At 41.6% G+C, this 21,608-nt stretch overlaps 1 protein-coding gene across 1 annotated transcript in view; it reads left to right on the top strand.

The window, feature by feature from the left end:
• Window positions 1–639: 639 nt before the first annotated feature.
• LOC125904513 (solute carrier family 45 member 4) overlaps window positions 640–21,608 on the top strand; it is a 67,868-nt gene continuing 46,899 nt past the window's right edge. Inside the window, exons 1-2 of the mRNA XM_049601962.1 lie at window positions 640–783; window positions 2,554–2,636. The gene's annotated coding sequence lies outside the window, so the exon portion shown is untranslated. The remainder of the gene's footprint in view (window positions 784–2,553; window positions 2,637–21,608) is intronic.

Below are 21,608 nucleotides of genomic sequence, written 5' to 3'. Positions count from 1 at the left end.
GAGGAAGTAAAACCAGTGCCAACAAAATGGACCTGAGTTAGATGAAAGGCTTTTCATCGGCATGTCCCTTTGCCTGATGTTATTAGGCATCCTAGAATAATAATGATAGGCTAATACAATATATACACTAGTTAAAAACATATGATAGTGTGGTAAAATACAATTAAACATATACAAATTAAGCATATACAATCCAGTTAAACAATACGAGCGAATAAAATCCAAATAGCAGGTGATACAGTTTGTTTTCTGTCTTGCCTCAGCTTTTTGTTAATAGTTAATAAAATGAAATAATGTAAAATAAAATAAAATAAGATAAAGTAAGGAAAAATTACATTAAATAAATAAATTAAATTAAATTAAATTAAAATCAAATTAAATATGTAAGACTCCACTCTGAAATATAGTATAGTAGTATTATACAATTAATATACTCAAATAAAGAACAAACACTTCAACACTGTAGTTGGATAAACGTACTTAGTGACTTTATGTGACTAAATATTTTTACGGCATTCACCTTTAAAATTTCAGCCTCTCAGCTTCTTTGTATACCACCGCCACGGCCCCGCCCCTTTATGCAAATCACCCGTGACGTTGACGGAAGTCAGCGCTACGTCTCTTCTTCCGAGAGATATTCCTTTAAAGGCGTATTTAAAGCCCTGGCTTCAGTTGCAGGAGTAGCGGACAACCTATGCAACAAAAGCTGCTGCAGAGACGAGCGACCGTCCGACAGCTGAGCGGACAGAAACACGGAGCCAGGGGCTGACACCACCCGGCGAGGTGAGCTCCGTGTCCGGTGAAAACACCGGCGACGAGAGGGGACGGATATTAAACATTTTGTAGCCGAGGTTGGTCGGCTCCGGGAGGCGGAATACACAGCATCTCAGGTTGCTGCTGCAGAGAGAGCAGGAGGAGGTGGAGGAGGAGGAGGAGGAGGAGGGGGAGGCATTTACAGTAGTTTGTGCAGGCCTGTGTTAAAAACAAAAAGAGAGGAGCGGGTGGAGGTGCAGACAGCCCGACACAGGTCGGCTTGCATAAGTAGGCTGCTCTGATTATAAAGTGCTGATATGAATGGTTGCTGAATGGTGTTTAAATGTAAAGAAGGTGTAAAAACAAAAACAGTGTCAGGGCTGCAGTTTGGACAGCAGCTTCTTTTCCTTCATCGCTGCATTTGTTATGGTTAACCAGGAAGGAGCAGCTTCACATACCTGTGACTGGTCAAAACAAAAATATAAGTGGTATGTTTGGTGTCTGGGCCAGTTAACTCAGTATTAATATGAGGTGTGTCCTCCACTTGCAATCAACTATTCATCTGTTGTTTTCATTGTAAAGGTTGTTGGTGCCACCACCCTGTAGTTCAGACTTCAATGTAAATGTAAGGTTTAGATATATCTGTTGTGGAAGGCTGCAGCTCCATGCAATTACTGCAAAGACAGAGTGCCATTAAAGTATTTTCTCAAGCAAAAGTACCAAAAAACTTAAGGCTTTTAGCCTCTTACATGTGAATATTTGCTAATTTTCTTTGTGTTTTCCATCTCTGACTTATATATCTTTTGGTTTTAGACTGTTGGTTAAACAAAACAAGCAATTTCAAGACATCACTGTGATAGAATGCGAGCGTTTAATTGATTTATCCAGAAATAAACTGCATTGTAAAATGATAATGTCAGTGTTAAATTGACAACAGAGCTCCAGCCTTTTGCTGTCAGAAGACATTTAAAAATCATGTTTTATTTTGCTGATATGACCTTTAATGTCCATCCATTTGATGCTACTTATTCACTGAAGGATTCTACACACATTCCTGTGATGATTCAGCGTTTAGTTTTGTTTAAACGTATCTGTTTCGGACGGCTGCAGCTCCATGAAATAGTGTCGTTTAAGTAATTTCTCAAGCAAAAGCACCAAAAGACTCTTCTTACATGTGAATATTGCTGATTTTCTTTGTGATTTCTATCTTTGACTTAAATATCTTTTGGTTTTAGACTGTTAGTCAAAGAAAACAAGCAATTTCAGGACATGACTGTGCTGAGAATGCGAGCGTTTAATTGATTTATCCAGAAAATGACTGCACACTCATTCAGCAATGTCAGTGTTAAATCAACAACAGAGCCTCTGCTTCTCTCTGACGTCAGAAAACATGTAAAAGTTGTGTTTTATTGAGCTTGGAGGACCTTTTAATGTACATCCATTTAATGCTGCTAATCTACTGAAGGATTGGACACACATTCCTGTGATTGGGCATACAGTTTTGGTTTAAATATATCTGTGCTGGACGACTGCAGCTCCATCAAATCACTGGTGCAAAGGGAGTGTTGTGAGAGAGACTTAGCGTTAAGTGTTTTGCTGGTTCGTGTGTTTTCTTGTTTATTTGCAGCTAGTGATCTATTAGCATGCTCTTGTGCATGAGAGAGTGAGACCAGACAGGCAGAGGCTGCCCCCCCAGCATTGAAACCAAACTTAAGCCCTTGCAGTGTTACTTGACTTGTGTGTCTGTGTGCACTGTGGTGATTTGCTGAGACTTAACTCTTTGCTTTTGTGTGCGCTCAGGTACGACTGCAGGGCTCAACATTGCAGCCTGGACCAAAACGTCTATGTCTCAGCGACATTTATGAAGCTTTCAAGGCCTTTTGGTGAGTCTCACATGCACAAACACAAATCCGAAAGCACCCAGTTCTTTTATTTGCCCTTAACTCTTTGTGTCACTCCTCCTTGTGTCTGTTATTCTGCTGTGTGTTGGAGTGAATCTGCACAAAAACAAAACAGAGATCCCAAAGAGTGATGTAAATGGCCACCAGATGTTATTCCTCTGTTTGCTTTCAAGTGTAATGTTTCTGCTTAAAGCCACAACCAGCATGAGCAAAACAAAGAGAATAAGATGTGCAGCATGTGGCAATCTGATCAGGGACTTGGTTTGCACACACACACACACACACACACACACACACACACACACGCACGGTCGTATTGTTCAAATGTCTTCCTTAAAAATCTGTCTCTTTGTGGCACCTTCTTGTTTTCGACATGCTGCGATGCCGCCTGAGTTTCAGGTTTTGCGTGCCTCAGACACGGCGGTTTAGCTGATGTGAAAGCAATCGACTTCCTCTTGATGGATTGCTTGCTGACTATCAACTGGTGCTGAGTCAGCATCGGGTTATTACCTACGAAATACAGCCGTGTCACGAGCAGACAGTCACATGAGACTTGTGAACTTAAACATAGATTTGCAGAGATGTTGTGCAAACAGAGCAAACGCTGCCATATGCATATATTCCTAGAGAATGGCTTTTGATAGTCTGCCCGTATACAAATATTTTGATACTTTGCAATCAGAACTGGATTGTATTTCCATAAACAACATGTAAATAATATTGTAGTTTGCTTCAAGGATCTTAACTAGATGTCCTCTACATGTATTGCACACAAAGAAACCTACCATTTTGACAACTTAGCGTGGGATTTTTGCTTTGAATATGGTTGTTATAAGAGGTTGAATTGTGGCTCAAACACACAAAACACGCCTCATATTCCAAATTGACTTTGGCATTTTGTCAGACTGCTGCGGAATACTGTGCTAGTGTACTCACTGTAGCTCCAGATCTGTTTGTTTAATGGTTTCCACACCACACGATGAAGCCTGAGAGTCGCAACAGGAGGTGACGCGACCTGCAGGTTCCTTATAACAAAAAGGCATCCTGCTGTGAGGAGATTTAAGACATCTATCATGCAACCTCCACATCCCTGGTTAGAGTCCTCACTCTCTCTCTATTGGCAGAACTGTCCAGTAAAGACTACAATGCTTAACAAAAATCTCCAAAATAAACCACTATGGGAAGAAATGTGCTCTTGCATGTATTTGATTGGCTAATGCTACTGCTTGCCGGATGATGTCACATTGTGCTGCAGCAAAAGTTGAGCCAGGCCAATTTTTTTTTTGGCCAGAAGTTTAAGTGTCACAAAATGGAGTTTCTCTTTTTGTTTCTTCACCCATTATTTTACCAAATTTGATTCTATGCACATTTTTGGTTACTGTTTGAAAAAAAAAAACGCCACCAGATTCACTCTCATTTGGTTTTTCCTCGCTATATCAGCATTTTTTTTAGCGTTGTGTCTCTTCGATGAAGGAAATGACCACCTTAGAATGAAAATACAAACAGTATTTACTGACCCTCATGCGGACAAGAAGTCTAGTGTAGTTTTTTTAATCCACAAAACTCGTTCGGGGTATTGGAGGATAACAGCTAGCCGGATTTTTCCATACACTTGAAGTACATGGAACCCATGTCCAAAATCATTTTGAAAATGTAACAGAACTCCGCTAATGCATTTCAAAAACGTCAGAACGGCTCGTCCGTCGTAATCCAAGTGCCCTGAAGCCGCGGCATGCAAAATTGACTTGAAAAGACGTAATTTACTCCACTTTTATAGCGTCATTTCTCACCGTGGTCAGTTAGTCTGCAGCTCGCGCAAGTTGCTGTGTAAACACAGCACACCTGCAGACGTGCACCTCCACAGAAATGTAACTACACGTCGCAGACCTCCTGTTTATTTTTGTAAATTGAAAACCATTTTCTTTTATTTCATAGTCAAGAAACAATAAATTATAAAGACAATAAAGCCCCCACAAAATAGCATTTTAAGGCTTGGGTGTGATTTATCCTGGATTCATTTGAGGAGTGGAATCTCTGTAAAATATTAGAGGCTAACGCTAGTTATGTTGTGTTGTATTTGTGTAGAAAACGTGTCTCGGAAAAGACAGCTGTTTTGTTCGTGAGCTGAATTTTGTACTTGTGTTTAATATTGTTGCTATTAAGCTATGTTTTATGTCTGTTTTAGACATGTTAGACAAACCAATCAAACTCCACAGAAACTAAGCACAGTGGCAAAAAAACTCCACCATCACCTGGAGGTGTGACTGCTGTGCGACACACAGTACTGCATGAGTGCATGCTCACAATGATGTAGGCCAATTGGGTATGTTACAGCGTAGGACAACTATGAATCACTACCTTTTTTGCGTTGTGGCGGTACACACCCATAAATGTCCCCAACACAGAAAATAAGAATGAAATAAGAAAATACAGGCAAATGCAGAATCTCTGCAGAAAAATACACTGCCACTGACCCGTTTCTAGTGGGTCCATTTTTTTTTTTTTTTTTTTTTTTCCAGGAAAATCCCTTTTGGTATACCTTTTAAGGAATACTGCAAGCCTAACACTGTTTCTTTTACACTCTCTCACTATCTTTGCCTTTCTCTGTCTATCACACACACGCAAACACACACAGCTAATCTGGCTTTGTATCTTGAGCCCCGATCCTGTGTGTAGATAACCCACTTCCTACTGGTGTGAAGTTTTTGTACACAAATCCAGAGAGAGAGAAAGAAAAAGAGTGAGTATGTTTTCTCACCTCTGATCAGAGAGCAAGACTGTGTGTTTATATGTGTGTGTGTGTGTGTGTGTGTGTGTGTGTGTTGTCTTACTTACATCAGTGCTATTGACAGCCCCCCTTATCGCTACAAGATCTCTCTCGCTCTCTCACTCACACACACACACACACACACACACACAGTTGTTGCAGCTATAAATGCCGTTGTGTTGTTTGGAGTCATACCGTTTAACAGCTGGGAGTAAAAGACGACAGGTTGCTGCTTGTTTACTTTTTTTCCTGAATCTTTTTGATCCAACTGCGAAGAGTGTAAAGATCTGGCATGTTTACTTTCTAGGTGGGTAAAAAAACCACTACACAACATTGATATCTAGAAAAACAGAAAGTAGATGTTACACTTTGATTCATCTGTGGTCCAAGAGGTGTGTGTGTGTGTGTGTGTGTGTGTGTGTGTGTGTGTGTGTGTGTGGTTGGGAATCTTCAGGCAATTGTTTGTTTACTTTTAGGTGACCAGCAACACTTCATGCATGGCTGGTTGGTTTTCTCTTTGTGGAGGGCCGTTATCAAAGTCAATATCAGATGGCTGTACTGTATTTAGCCCTGGCTTTGAGTTAGAGGACACACACACACACTCACACACACACACAGATGCTGTCTGTAGCCAGAGAGATTGTCAATAACACAAACGTCTTCTAAGAATAGAGACTTTCCACTTTGTTTGCTTGCCCCCCTGTCAGCTCTCCTCCACTCTGTCTTGTCCTCCACTTCTCTTTTTTTCCCCCTCTGTTTCTTTCTTCTCCCATCTTCCTCATTTGTATCTTGTTTCCATTTTTGGCTTGAGCTCCATGTCGCACCTAGAAGCCTCGTCAACTCTGTAGTTAGTTCCAGATGGTTTGAGCTAATCACTTGTACCACTTACTCCAACCAAATTAGCACGTATATGCAAGTTATTTAAATGTGTTTTTAAAAATAGGTAATAGACTTCTTTCCCATTGTGAGTAAATGAGTATGTCTTCCTGTTTTTTTTCTGGTGTTTCACGTTGGATGTCAGAAACATGCTGGAAAACAGTAGAAAGGAGTAGTAAATGGTAGAAAGCAGCATGGAGGCCAGTTAAAAAGTGTGGTGGTTACCTCTTTTTTTATATGTGCTACTTAATAAATCTCTCTTTCAAATTGGTGATGACTAATTTGGAACGATGTTCAGGAGCTGCTTGGATGAAAAAGGGGCGAAAAGTAGCATGCCACCTGGGAGTTATGTTTCCACCACTGCTAATCAGAGCTGGAGCTGATACCCTTGACTGTTGCAGAGTCATTTGTCCCAGGAGTGAATGCTGATAGTAACCTTTCCCACTAAAGACAAAAGCCAGATGTTAGTGGGTGTTCATTTTTATCCAGTGGGGAAGGGGCTAAATAGGCACAAGAAAGCTCTGAATATTTACAAAAATGCATCAAACTCAAAAAGAAAACAGGCTGGTATTCATGTTATCACTTGTTAATTTCAGAAACAGTTTATTCTTGACCTTGGAAACAGCATTGATGAAAATGTCTCCCACAACGTCCATTTAGTAGCTCTTCAGTGCCTGCCAGTGTTGCCTTTTACCGCTGATTACAATTGTCAAGGTCAAGAATGAAGAAGTCCTGAGAAAGTGCCCAGAAAAATGGGGATTTGACTCCCTAACAGCTGGGCAGACTCTATCTGCTGAAGATCAACTGATATGATCCTATGAAGGCTCCAGAACAGCTGCTAAATGGACCCTGTGGTCAGATTAGTCTGGTGACAGTTAAAAAGCTTTTTAGTTGATTTCAAAGTACTTTTGTCAGTAACCAAAACATTAAAACAATCCGTTAAGGTGAGAAAGAAAGTGTTTGATAAAGTGGCTTTCAACATGATTTTTCCAGTACCGTGATCATCGTAATAATAATTCTCATGTTAAATTTGAAAAAACAACACCAACATCCTTGTTTACTCTGGCATCTTTCATTTCTCCCGGACGTTTAGTGGCCTATTTACTGATAAAGGTCATCTGTGGTCCCAGAGTACTTTATGTGGAAAACAACTGGCCTTTGTCAGAGATTTTTACACTCCTGTACCTCTAATTACTGCTGTCAGAGCAGAACAATGAGCTGGTATTTGACCCTGGGTTTTTCATTTGGAGGTGTGAAATCCTCTTTATAGATCTGTTTAATTATGCGTTAAGAAACAATTCTCTTCGCCTTCGCAGAAATAGGAATGCAGCCGGACTGGAAAAGCAGGACAAGCAAGAACCTTTCGGAAAACAGTGAAAGTACTACAAGGGTACTGGGACAGCTCAGACCTTAGCCTATGCAGCAAACCACTTTTTGCTGTGTAAAGACATAGTTGGGTAATGGCAGAGAATGTAGTGACACTCATGGCCATGTCCCACTGGCTAGCTAGTAGTGCTCATACGACTCTTAATGCTGATAACGCTGACCCAACCCATGGATGCAGGACCCATAGGGCGCCAACTTTTTTTTCCTAGGAAGGCAAAGGCATGGCCCGGCTTTTTCTTCCTCTGATTTGCAAGTACTTGCTGCCTTCTTTGGTTGGATTGGCTAGGTTTTAAACAAACAAACAAACAAACAAACAAACAAACAAACAAACAAACAGACAAACATGCAGATGCACAAACAGCTCCCAAAACATGACCTCCTTGGCAAAGGTAACCTATTAATAAAGAAGCAATAAATCTGACTGCCTGCTCAAATACTCAATCAGTGAGTTGTTATGAAACATCTGCACTACGAGCCAATTTTTCAGTCCTCAAAGTTTTCTTTGTCCAAAGTTATCTCCCAAAGTCATTTTATCCTGCAGTAGAAGTGTTGCTCTTAAATCAAATATTGAAGCTCCTCTCTTAAGACATCACCTTGGGTTTTGTCCAATCTTTGTTCTCATCTTCACCGACTCATCCTGTCCCAGGACGAACTGATTTCCCACTCTCCAATTAAAATACCAGAGAGCTGACTGGATGCCAGAGAAGACTGGCAGCGAATCAGATTTGCTTTGTTGCGGAGCATCTTTGGTTGCCTTTGGGTCTCCCTTGCCATTGCACAAAACACCCAGATATCATGCACTTAATTATCGCTCCCTTTTACTTATTGTGTCACAGTTCATATTTACTTTTCACTTATCCAACATGGCACATCAAGAAGTTTTAGCGTTGTGGTGATGTTGGTGTTGTCTGATAGGCGTGGCACGGGGCCTTTGACTTTTTGTCAATTTGTCTATGTGTCTTGGAATGTTGTTTTTGTCCAAAAAAGCCCACAATAGTCTTGATCAACTGGTCTGCAGCCATAAACACAAATGCACAATGTGGTGTATCTTGTCTGGTGGGAAATGAAATCCTAATATCACTGTATTTTTTTCTAATGCCATGTTATGTTACGCCTATCCAGTAAATAGCTCAAAAATCAAAGTATTCAATCACATTGAAACAAAAATCTTACAGAAATATAATATTACCAGTCCAGACAGCATACTGTAGGTGCATTGTAATTTGTTCTTTCACTCGTAGTATGTTATTGCTCTTGTTTTTGTTATGTTTGTAGTGTCTTATAAGGTCATGTGGGCTGGGCACCTTTTTGTGCATGACACTTAATTAATAAACTACCTTCGCTTACCCTTTCCTTCCCTTCCTTTCCTTACCTTACCTTACCTTACCTATTAACATATGACTCAATCGTACTGTCATGCCACAGCTTGTAAAGCTTCACTTCTTAGTCTCGTGTAATTGGTTCGTGCACTACTTCGCAGTGTTGTACTCAAGACCAAAACCGAGACCCGAGTTAAGACCAAGACCAGACCAGTGTGAGTCACACACTGCATGACACACTTCAAATAAAATGTGGAACATGCTAATCGCAGGCCCTCCTCAAAGTGATCTGAAAGATCCACATTCCCATAAAAACACCCACAAAAAACAAAAGATTCCTCCTCATTCACCTCTTTTATTACCATATCCTGTATGTGTGTGTGTATGTTTAAGTGTACTATGAAACATGTCTTACAGAGGCATTGCAGAGGTGAACTGCTGAAAAAATAAAGTGATACCCTTGCAGTTATCGACTGATCTTGAAATCAGTCCTCTTTGTCTGTGGCCAAGATAAGACAGAATTACGATTTGGTCAAGTCTGAGGCAAGAACGAGACATTCAAAAAGTGGCGTTTAGACCAAGGACGATCTTGGGTGCTACAACATTGCTACTTCACATGCAAGAACGTTTGTAAATTCCAAGTCCTCTTGGTCTTTGGCCGAGATAAGACAGAGTTACAATGTGGTCGAGACTGAGGCGAGAACAAGACAGTCAGAAAGTGGTTTTTCGACCAAGGCTGATCTTGAGTGCTACAACCCTGTTACTTCATATGCAAGAACTTTTGTAATCTTGTGTGTGAATTAATTGTTAAGATGAATGATTTTATTTAGATGTATTTATTTTATCAGTGTAGAAAATGTTTCAGAAATGCTATTTGGTGCTGAGTAAGCAGATTTTCAGACCAACTAAGTGCAAAAAACTGATGATTTTAACTGGTTATTTTCATTTCCTGTTACTCCGAAGGATAGTTCTTAAAGCAACTCTTACCTTTCTTGCGTTTCACACAGCACTTAGAAAAAATTTGAACATCCACAACTCCCACCTCCCTCCAAAGTCCCATCCTTCTCCTCCTGGAACTCCACCTCCCTCCAAAGGCCTACTCCCCCCTCCTCCATTACGTCCTCATTACGTCTATGATAGACGTAGGCGTTGGCATGGTAACATTAGATACATGGAAGAGGAGGGCAAGTGTAACATTACAAATGCAACCCTGGAATTTTTAAACTCAACTGGAGTCAGTGATGACTGATGAGTTTTAGAATAAGGTTACAGTGCTAACGTTAGATAGTAATGTTAATGTTACTAGTAAGTGGAAATGCACAAGGAAGATAACATTAATGTTTCAGAGGCTACGCTACAGTAGGCTAACGTTAGCCATTAGCAACTGGATGCTGTGTTGTCATGTATAACATTATGGACTGAACTGAACTTCTTTATTTGTCATTTTTATGCGCAGCACAAAAAACGAACTGACATTTTTGCACACCCCAAGCAAAAAGAAAAAAAAACATTTAAAAACAATTTGTGTAACATATAAGAAAGAACCTATAAGTTTGATATAGTGCAATAGTAAGATGAAAAGGGTCGACATTTCACAGTCAAAAACTCCACATCCTGAGAACTGGGAGATGCTCTTCACATCACAGCACCATGAATTGTTTGTGTATACACCACAGAGCTTACCAGATGATGCAGCCTCCCTGTCTGCTCTGTGTAGTGTTAGCCTCCTTAGCTCAACACCGGTGTCTGATATGTTACCATTCATCCATGTCTCAGTGAACACAAGGACGCAGCAGTCCCTCACTCCTTAGTGAGTGGATCTCCATTGTCGGATGTAATCCATTTCGTGTCCAGCGAGCAGATGTTCGCTAGAAGGCTGCTGCGAACAGCTGGTTTGATTGGGTTAGCTGCTAGCATAGAGCTAACCCCTCCGTGCTTCCGCGTCTTGTCACAGCGCTGCCGGCATCTTTGCTTCGGGACAGCTCCAGGCAAAACCATGGTCATCTCAGGTTTCTAGTTTATATCCACAAGCGTTCCTGTTACTAGCATATTTGATGTCGCACAGACTCAGGAGTGGAGGGTGTTTGGGGGGGGGGGGCGGGGGGGGGGGTTGTTACGCGAGCAGTTACGTCTGTCGGAGGCCTCCACGTGGGAAAGACAGACAGGACAGGAGAAAACTCCGACCAATCATTGCATTTGGTCCGAATGCAGTGATTGGTCGGAGTTTTCTTAGAACCATATGAGAATGGTGTAATTACGAGTTTTCATCTCTGGTGGAATTCACTTACATTTTAGTGTGCCATCAGCTTATTAATAGCATTTTAACATAAACAAAGAAAAGTGTAAAATTTCCAGAAAGATAAGTGTTGCTTTAAGTAAATGACTAACCAGTTGGTCATGCAAATGTCAGCCAAAAGTGAAATATGTACATCACACTTTCCAGTATCCAAAGCTGACACTTCAAAATCCATATTCAGTTTAATATCACAGAAAACTAGCAAATATTCACATTTGAGAGACTGAAAAAAAGTGTATTTTTGGACATTTTGGCTTTAAAACAACTTAGTGGTGTATTGAATATTTACACATTAATCTTCCATCCACCATTGTTTCAGCTCTAGCTGTAAACATACAAATTTGGCAGAGTATTTATCATCTGAAAGGGGCTCCACAGACAGACAGTTAGTCAGGTATCCAAGGTGAAAGACGAGAGACAATGACTGGCTGTGTGCCAGTAATGTCATTAACACTGTTAGTAATACTGCACTCAGTGTAATGGACACACACACTTGTTCACTTTTGAGCAGATTTGCACGCTACAAAAGAACATCCTTTAACACGGCTTATTTATCACAGGATCAGATAAACCCTGTAACACAGACTGATACTTCATGATAAAACTCAATGTCACATATCAGTTAAACAAGCATTAGTATAAGAGGCACTGTGAAACATTTTCATATCTCTGTTTGTCTTGTTATGTGGCTGTTTTGTTTTTCGTCCCTCAGCGGGATTGAGTCCAGCCAGAGTGACAGGTTTTATTGCGACCTCCCAAATATAGAAATGTGCACTCTCATAAAGCACTCTGGATTAAACGCTCCACCAAATGGTTAGATCATGTCCTTGTGGGGACCAGTTATGGGTCTGTAATGTGATATTTGAATTGTTTTTGTGCTTTGTGTCCGTGAGCACCATGGTTTTTGGCATGTTGTATTCTCAGAGAAAGTTGTTTTCTCTAAATCGTGGTGAAGCGTTTGGTAAAGTGGAGCACGATTATGAGTCACCACAGCCTGCCTGCTGCCAGGTTTGATCATAAAATCATGTTGTGGATGCTGCAGATGAAAGCATTGATGGAATAATGTTGTAGACTCTGAATTATACATGAAAGCCGCTCGCTAGACTGAAACTGACATTTCTGTAGAAGTTCCTGATGTTACATTTTCTTTCGCAGCTCATTTATTACTCATTGTCTCGTGTTTTATCTGTGAGGTGGTGTGCTCAAACTAAAACAAAGGTAACTTTTACTGATTGTTGTACATTTTCAGGGATTTACAACATTGTTGGACTGACCGTTATCTTAGAATGTAGGTAGTCGCCACATTTAAAGTTTCAGTTCAGCAGATTTGTACATAGAAAGTACCAATTCCAAGGCTGCACAGTTAATATGTTTTGTTTTTAATGTTTAACTATTGCTACATTTATGCCTAGCGTCTGCACTACTCCAAGGTATTTGAACTTCTTAAGTGAAGTGACATCAGAGCGAGGGGGCTGACTTGGACAGGCGCCCCGAGCAGTTTAGGGTTCAGTGCCTTCCCAAGGGCACCTCAACAGTGCCCAGGAGGTGAACTGGCACCTCTCCAGCTACCAGTCCACACACCATACTTGGTCCATACAGGACTTTAACCGGTGACTTTGGTTCCCAAGCCAAGTCCCTATGGACTGAGCTGCTGCTATCCCCTAGTTGTCGGCCCAAGCAAAGAATTCTCAGGTCTTACTCTTTGCCATTGCAGTTCTTCCTCCATGGTATTTCCAGTTACTAAGCAACCGAATACAGAATAGACAATCTGCTTAATCTATCAATACCTATAGGCGGTTATTATGGTTACGGTAATGTACTGTAAGTCTGTGAAAGGTCAACATATTGGTTGTGTCTAACTGGCAGAACAGCTGGTAGTAAAATGTTTATAGTGGAGCATAGACGATAATGAAGGGTGAATAATTTCATATGTCATGGCTGCAGAAGTCAGCACAGAAGTTTGTTGTCATGTTGATGTTATGAACACATACAATTATCCTCATTTGTACAGTAACTATCTTTTTTTTTTTTTTTTTTTTTTTTTTTCAAATTAAGGACACCATTTTATTCTTGCTAAAACATCCACGGCAAATTTTTCATGTAGTCAAATTTAAGGCATTTCATGTGGCATAGTTGCCGCTGGCACACATCCACTGACACGGTACCAGTTTTCAACCAGACACTTATTGTGTGCAGCTTGTGGGCGACGGTTGCAGGGATGTTAAGCTGCAGGTTTGATGAGACTGTTTGACACAGTTTAGTTCGTGATGAAACTGAAGCTAAATTTGTTCCATGTGTCATTCCTCATTCCTGTCCTGCTTTGACACCGAAACAACATGTGCGGAGAGGAACAAAACAAAACAACAGAGCAAACTCAACTTTCATCTCTTGTTCCATTGTGACAGTTACTTTTTTATTGCTAATGGGTGGGTTTTGTTTTTACCAGCTTGACAACAGGAAATTATAGCGAACAAGAAGTTCCTCTGTGGTTAAAGCACTGCCAATGCCAAGCTTGAGCAGCGTTGCAGCAAAAAGTTAATTCAGACGTTACTGCGATAATAATAACATGAAGATTTATTTTCTGTATCAGTTTGTTGCTCATGGTTGTTTTTCACATATTGATGATTTGATTTTGTAGCTGTTGACAGCTTAACCTGCTTGTGTGGTCAAGCAGTTTGATGCAGCTAATGTCAGTTGGCCTTTATCAGCATCACGCATGAGTGTATGTGTGAGGAGTGTGTGTTTGTGTATGTCTGCTCTACTGTGGAATATTCCATTTGACGTGGGGGTGGGGTTAAAACTTAACATCTTGAGGTCTTGTGTGATCCAGAACAGGTCTGTGCAGGCAGTTATAATGCTTTAGGCTTGTTGTGAACAAGCTGGTGTGAAACAAAAAATGTTCGTTATGAGATGAAATCACCACTTTTTTGGTGCACTGGCGTTCAGCTGCTTTAATTCGGTTCATGTGGTGAGCGGAGGGAGTTTGATGTGCATGTCTTAGTGAGGTTTGAGCTGACTTAGAGTCAGTTTAAGGGTTGTGTTTGTATTTTGATCAGAGCAAGGCAAATGACAGAGTGTGACAGACGAAGCTTGGCCACACTGATGGCTGCATAGAAAAAAACACACGCCCACAAATGGCGAGGTACATCCAGTAGATCTGTATCACCTCCTCGCACGCTCTTTTAGTTTCTTTTTTCTATCCCCTGTTTCGCTTGCTGCTCCCTTGTGGGTTAAAGCCTCAGGGGGCCGTGAGGGGGGAAGATACTTGCGCACACACACACACACACACACACACACACACAGTCTCTCTAAAAGGGGGCAGGCCCCCAGGGCCAGAGAGACAGGATGCAGGCAGGGGGTGCAGTAATGTGATGTTGGGTAGGGGGTACTGTAGTCAGAGGGGGCACCGATGAGGTTTGAGGTGGTGAGTTACAGTCCTGTGTGTGTGTGTGTGTGTGTGTGTGTGTGTGTGTGTGTGTGTGTGTGTGTATTTGTGTGCGTGTGGTTATGTGGTGAGGGTGACACACAGCCAGTAACGTGACTCCGGTGTAGAAGCAGGCCAAGGCTGCTGTCAGCAGCTTGTCAAAACCTCACTGTATCCAGCCTCAAACATTCAGACCTGCAGGAGTTAACACACTGTTTTTACATTAGGAGTCTGGGATCATTAGCTGCAGCAGTGCTAGATGGGAAAAAAGCTTCTGGGTTATCAGATGACATAAAAATGATACTAAATTTAGGAGACACGAGAAACTACATGACATCAACTGTCTAGACAGGCTCAGATCAGCAGGAGGTGGATCTAAGTAACAGTGTGTTTGTGTGTGTATGTGTAACTTTAGTGTCCACAAACAGTGCTTACAAAGTAATATTATTATATTGTAAGTAATATAGTTAAAATAAATGAAGCTCTAGTCACCTTCAACCTGCCTGCACAGGGGGTTTGTGCTACTGTGACACAGAGTTGCTAGTTTAGCCTGAAACCTGTAGCAGTAGCTTAGCTTGTAGCTAATGTACAGTGGCATGCAACCGTTTGGGCACCCCAGGTCAAATCTTGTTTATTTAAGTAGTTAAGTAAGTTGAAGTTGAAGATGACACTTTCCCAGTATTTTAAGCAAGATTACTTTAATTACAATCTTTTACAGCTTCAAAATAAAAAAAGGAAAAGCAGTTAGCTGTATTGTGTTGTGCTACCTGCTGTGTGTGTGAACTGACTGCAGTGTGTATGTGGGCCGGTCAGAGTGCTAACTAGCTAGCCTATTAGCCAGGGCTAAAAATAAACACAAGGATGACTGGGCTATTACTGGCTGCAAAGCTAGCTGACACAACATACAGAGTCCCCTCCTCACGCCTCCTCTCTTTCTTTATTTTTGCTGGTGTTATGCCTGCACCAGCTGCATGTTTCTTCAGCCTGTTTCAACCTGAGCCAAATTTCAGAAAACTCGCTCTGTTCCCTCGTCCCTGCATCCCTCATCTTTGCAAGACAAGAAAATCCATGTTTTATGTTACAATAAGCATTTGGACAAGATTGTCCCTGACCCTACGTAACTGATGTTGGCCTTTTTCTTTAATTATCATAAAATGTATGTTAAGATTAGTTCCAATGGCGTTTCAGAAATCCTCAAAAGTCTAACTTGTGTTTAACTGTAGGAACGCTGTGCTATTTAGTACCAGCAACTTTGTTTCTCTTTCTCCAGGTAGTATCTTATCTGTGGGACTTCTAACCTACACAGGTGTCCTGAACCTTAAAGGTAAAAACTATATTTAAACATAAACACTACAGTGGCATTCAGACTCCTTTTTAAAGCTAGTTTTCCTCAAAACAGAGAAGCTAGGTCAAGTTTACAGTAGATAATGGGTCCCAATGCTGACACTGATGAGGCTAAACATTCATAATGATATCCTTAAAGTGGAACCCTGCCTTTTTATTTATTAGATCTAATACTGCAATCAAACAGTATTAAAAGACTTAGGATAGTGAGAAAACCAGCTGTCCGGCATGGCTAGTAGTATTTGAGTGCTCAATCTGGATATGAGTATTCCTTCAATTACAAGGCTTTGTTTATAAACAGGACTTTACTATATTTATAACCTTAAAAGAGGTTTAATCTTTTTCATTGTAGAGCTGCTTGCAGCGCATTGCTTTGCTTAATGCCTCTGTGCCCTGCTGTCGCCCTCTGTTTTTCACAAGACACATTGGAGATAGCTGCTGTGGGAGTGTGAGCCCAATGACAGGGACAGTTGGTGAGAGTCTGCCCACACGCACAATGAAAGGGCTAACTATTAGCATCACATGGCAAACTGTACCTAATGGTTATTAACAGGTTTAACCACAGAGTTGAGTCATTTCGGTCTTGGTGTGAGTTTGCTGGGGATTGTTAAACAGCTTGGTGTCGGATGTTAGCTGCTGCTGTGCTGTTGACTTGGGCTAACCTGGCAGACGTTGAGCTGAGCGGGAGGTGAATGGCTCGGAAATGGTCCTTTTTAAGGTGCGGAGACACCAAACCGACATCAAAGAACAAGCGGCGACGAAAGCTAACTGCTGCGTTGTCTATGTCGCCTCACGTCGCCCTGTGTCAGTTGCATTTGAACACACTACACAGACTACATCCGACGGCCAAGTAGCACGTACGTTCTGCGCCTGCATGAGAGAGAGAGCGGAGTGACAGAGTGGTACATCCTGACAGCCGAGGTGTTACCTATCTGTGCAGCCGAGCACCGCAGCACCTCCACTGGCTCTTACATTCAGACAGTCTCTGTGTTTCTTCCGCAGGCTCCACTTCACTCAGCTTCACTCATCTTAACCTGAATAACAAACCAGGGCTCCTTTCTCCGGTTGGATCCAAACGGAGAGCCAGGGCTAGATGGGAAGCTAGCGGAGGATAACTGGCTGTGCTTCCCTCCGTCATGCTGCGCCAGCCGCTCCCAGCTAGCCCCAGCTCGCCGTTTGGAGTCAAACGGAAAGCCGGGGCTAGCTCAGAGACTAGCGGAGGCTAACTGGCTGTGCATCCCGCCATCATGCTGCCAGCTAGCTCCAGTTTGTTATTCAGGTTAAAGTGGGAAGAACCAGTGGATCTGTCAGGCAGCTGAGTGAAGTAGAGCCTGAGGAGGAAGCACCGGTTAGCCCCGGTTTTACTACAGGCAGATTCACTCGCTACAGGGGCGAGGGAATAAAACCTAAACAGCCAATCAGAGTGATCTCTTTCACCAACTAGCTCCGCCGACGGTGCGGGAAACACCGCAGCAATTGAAATTTTATTTGTGCTTGTTCACCATTTTTTGCCAATTAGCATTCCTCTTCTAATGTTAGATTTTTTTCTAGTATTGAGTACTGTACAATAATTTCATGCGAGTACTTGAAAATAGAAATAACTTAAAATGCCCATCCCTAATTCCAAGATGGTTACACCCCCTTACTAGCCCTGTAGTCACACCATTTTTTAAATTATCTGCAGGGGTTAAGTATCAAGTTAAAGTTATTTAATTAAATACTCAAAATTAGAGTTAGCATAGGATTTTATTTAGATGTAACCTCCTGCGTTGATTGCTTTGCAGCCATTTTGTAGACGATATCATGGCTGTGAGAAATAACCATATGTAGCCTACAGCTGCAGTCGTTGGGTGATATGAATGTTGTTTTTTTCCCCCATACCTAGTAATTATGATCTGAGCTGTATAATGTGCAACAGGCTTAATGTCAGCATAATGGTTTCCCAAATTAACTTGCCCTCTGGCTTGTTGAACCAAGTGAAGCGGTTTTGTTTTCAATGCACTAGAGTCACCCTTAGATATATTTGCTTATCTACTACTTATCTACTTGTTGACTTGCAGCTGCGAAATGCAAATTTTACGCAAATTTCAGTTGATATTGAAAAGAAAATGATACAATGGTTTTTGTTCTCTGAAGTCTCAGTTTATGAGTATAAGAATGATCTGATCTGATGCAGGTACTGAAAATGACATACTTGGTATTCATTGGGAAAAAAACATCCTTACTCCAGTACATAGTTAATATGTCACAACAAGGTGGATAACCAGAGTGCATTTGAAAAGTAGATGGATAATGGGGCTGGATGTTGATAATACCAACCACAGAGCCTCTACCGTTATTGCAGCAGACATTCATTAAACCTGATCAGCCTCTCAGTATAGTGACAGATTGGCCTTGAATGCCTTCAGAGTCGTGTCTCTGACTCAGAAACAATGCTGGCATTTGTGTGTTCTTGTCCTGTTATCAGCCTTGACAGCCAGAGCGTAAAGTGATCGAAGTCATTTAACTTCTGTTTCGAGAGGTGGCAGCTGTAAGGTTCAGGTGAGGTGGAGATGGGAGATCAATTTAGAGCTGGCAGCGGGAGGTTCTCATAAGTGTTTTGATATATGTACATGCCTGTGTGTGCGTGCCTGTGTGCGTGCGTGAATGTGTGTGTGTGTGTGTGTGTGTGTGTGTGTGTGTGTGTGTGTGTGTTTGAGAGAGTACACTTATGGGTGCACAGCAGGTATATTATGTCATGTTCATACCATTCAGTATGGTGATATAAGCTCTGGTTATGGAGTAAGGGATTTGTCATTGACGCTAGTGCACGTTGATACACATGTGCCCCCCCCGTACTCTGCACTGCAGCAGCACTGCACCATAACGCACACATCCAGTCTCTGTTTACCTCTCTCTATCTCTCTCTCTCTGCACTACTTATCCCTGGCATCTGCCTCCCAAAGCTGGGAATATGGTTATTTTTCATGGGAATATCACCAACAGCCTGGGAATGCTGAAGCGTTTGTGTGCATGCAGTGCTTTGCAGTCAGCAGCCTTTGCGTTTACATGTTTCTCCGTGGGTGTAACTGTCCTGAAACTGTCTTCTGTGCTGCCAAATGTGTGTGCATTTTTGCACCTGTCTATGCGTAAGAGACAGTGAGAGATATTGCGACTAAAGACTGAAGAGTCTCTGTGCTCTAGTCACAAAAAATAATGTGAAACATAAAAAGGAGAAAGGAAAAATGTAGTGGTAAAGTCATGAGCAACTGGACGTGATGGAAACACACATAGAAAATAATCTGACGTATTGCCTCATGTTCTCACCCACACACATATAGAAGCGTCATAACAGTTGATACTGACACAGACAAAATGGCACGTTTTTGAGAGTAAACACTCTATTATGAGTGAAAGAAAAGCAGCTTCTTGTTTCACCAGGAGCAGACTGATAGTAAAATGAATAGAGGGTTGCACAAAATGTGATACTGACATCTTATATCTCCCAGCGGCAGTTTATATAATCAGATTTCCCATCTTTTCTGCCTCTGATGTGAACTCTCTTCTACCTGAAGTGATTTCTTGGGTTTCACTGAGGATTGATCTCACAAATACTCCCAAATCGAACCAAATAAAACACCACATCAAATCATCTGATCCGTCTTTTCTTGAAAAGTTTTCGTCAAGTGTCTCTCTCACAGTAACAAAATACGCCTCTCTTTATTTTCATTCACTGTCTGCCCCTCTTTTATTTCCTTTCTCTCACACACATACAGATGCACACAAACATCTATAGGCCACAGTTAAATGTGAACTTGACCCTGAGGTCCTCAGCCTTGTAATCTATATCCAGCTCTACAGTATATGGGTCAGGGGTATGCTGTGCATCATGTACGCTGGCGTACCTTGCTGGAGTGTGACACCAAAATGAATTAGCAAGTACAAGCTGATGGAAAAGTGATGGGGTCAGAGGACAAGGTCGTGGCAAACAAACATACAAAGACACATTCATTTTCTAGAATCATCATCCTAGATTCAAAAACATATTGAAATGATCACCTTATTAAAATCTTTTCTTCTTCCAGAGGAGCTTAACAATAAAAACAAAAAACACATCTAACTCGTCTCTCCCCAGCGCCACCCCACTGAGGAAATTGGTATTTGTTGCCTTTAGATAACTGACAAGATAATTGCAAGCAGAAAATCTCACTCCATCAGCGACATCTGTGTTTTTCCACTGTCTGTTGTGTCAACCTGCTCTGCAGAAATGGGTTAATGTCTCCTATAGGGTGTCCTAAAGGGTTGCACAAGAGCACAGAAAGCACGCAAAGCATTTATGCAATTCATGTCACTGCTTATTTGGACGTTGACATTACGTGTCAAACATGATCAGGCCTGCAGCAGGCATCAGGCATGTCTGTTTTCTCACATTACCCGTTACATGCATAAGAGACAGAAAAAGAAGGAGTGGAAGGAGAAGTGAAGTGAAGTGAGAATAGCCGAGCTTGCCCTGATTTCACACTGGTGTCGCAGGTAATCTGGTCTGCGGCACAAGAATAAACGCACACTAAAATAGACCTGGGTTGCGTGAGTTTAGTGTGTGTGTGTGTTCGCAGATTCAGAGTTGAGGTCGTGTGTGTGTGTGTGTGTGTGTGTGTGTGTGTGTGTGTGTGTATGTCTATTTATCTGTGAGACATAGGAAACGACAGACTTATTTGTCCCTGACCTTGGACTACACAGGCATCACCTTTCCTTCCCAACTGACCGTTTTCCTCTCAGCTTCCGTATGTGTCTCTTTTTTATTCTGTTTGTCCATCTGAGGATAAAATGATTGAAAATTTGGGCTGTTATTGTGCCTCGGGGCTAGTGACAGCTGTGGCCAGAGGCATTATGTCTTCGGGTTGTCCATTCATCCCATCGTCCCATTCTTGTGAACACACTACCCCAAGAAGACCTTAAGGGAATTCTTAAATTTGGCACAAACGTCCACTTGGACTTAACAATGAATTGATTAGAATTTGGTGGTCAAATGTCACTGTGACCTCACAAAACACTTTTTGGCCATAACTCAAGAATTTGTACATTGTTTATATTGAAAAAAGTCAAAGGTCAGCTTCACTGTGACATCATAATGTTGTGCAAAAACACTTTTCTGGCTTTTATTCAACACCATAACTCAGGAACAGAAGAGGAGACATTTGGTCAGATACTGAATTGGTGACACTAATCTCGGGTGCCCACTCTGAAACTGTGCTGATTGTACAGATCCCTTGTGCTGTCAGATTGAAGATGTGTGTGAAGCATCCATGTTTTAGAATTTGTAGCTTCTTTGCAGCAACATCCACAATTTAAGTATTGCCTTCTCTCATGGCTACATCTGAGTCTGAACAGACGTAGATTAAAACTGCAACTTGTTTGGCAAATATTTAACTTTGTGTAAGTGTCTTTCTTCCATCCGTTTTTTGTCTGTATTCCCGTGCTTTCCCCTGTGCTTCAGCTCCACCTCTCCTCTCCTTACCTTCCCTCTCTGCTCTCACGTGAGACTGTACGTTGTTTACTTTGG

Source organism: Epinephelus fuscoguttatus, linkage group LG17 (genome assembly GCF_011397635.1).
Source record: "Epinephelus fuscoguttatus linkage group LG17, E.fuscoguttatus.final_Chr_v1".
Taxonomy (NCBI): Eukaryota; Metazoa; Chordata; class Actinopteri; order Perciformes; family Serranidae; genus Epinephelus; species Epinephelus fuscoguttatus.
This window is presented reverse-complemented; position numbering and strand designations above follow the sequence as displayed.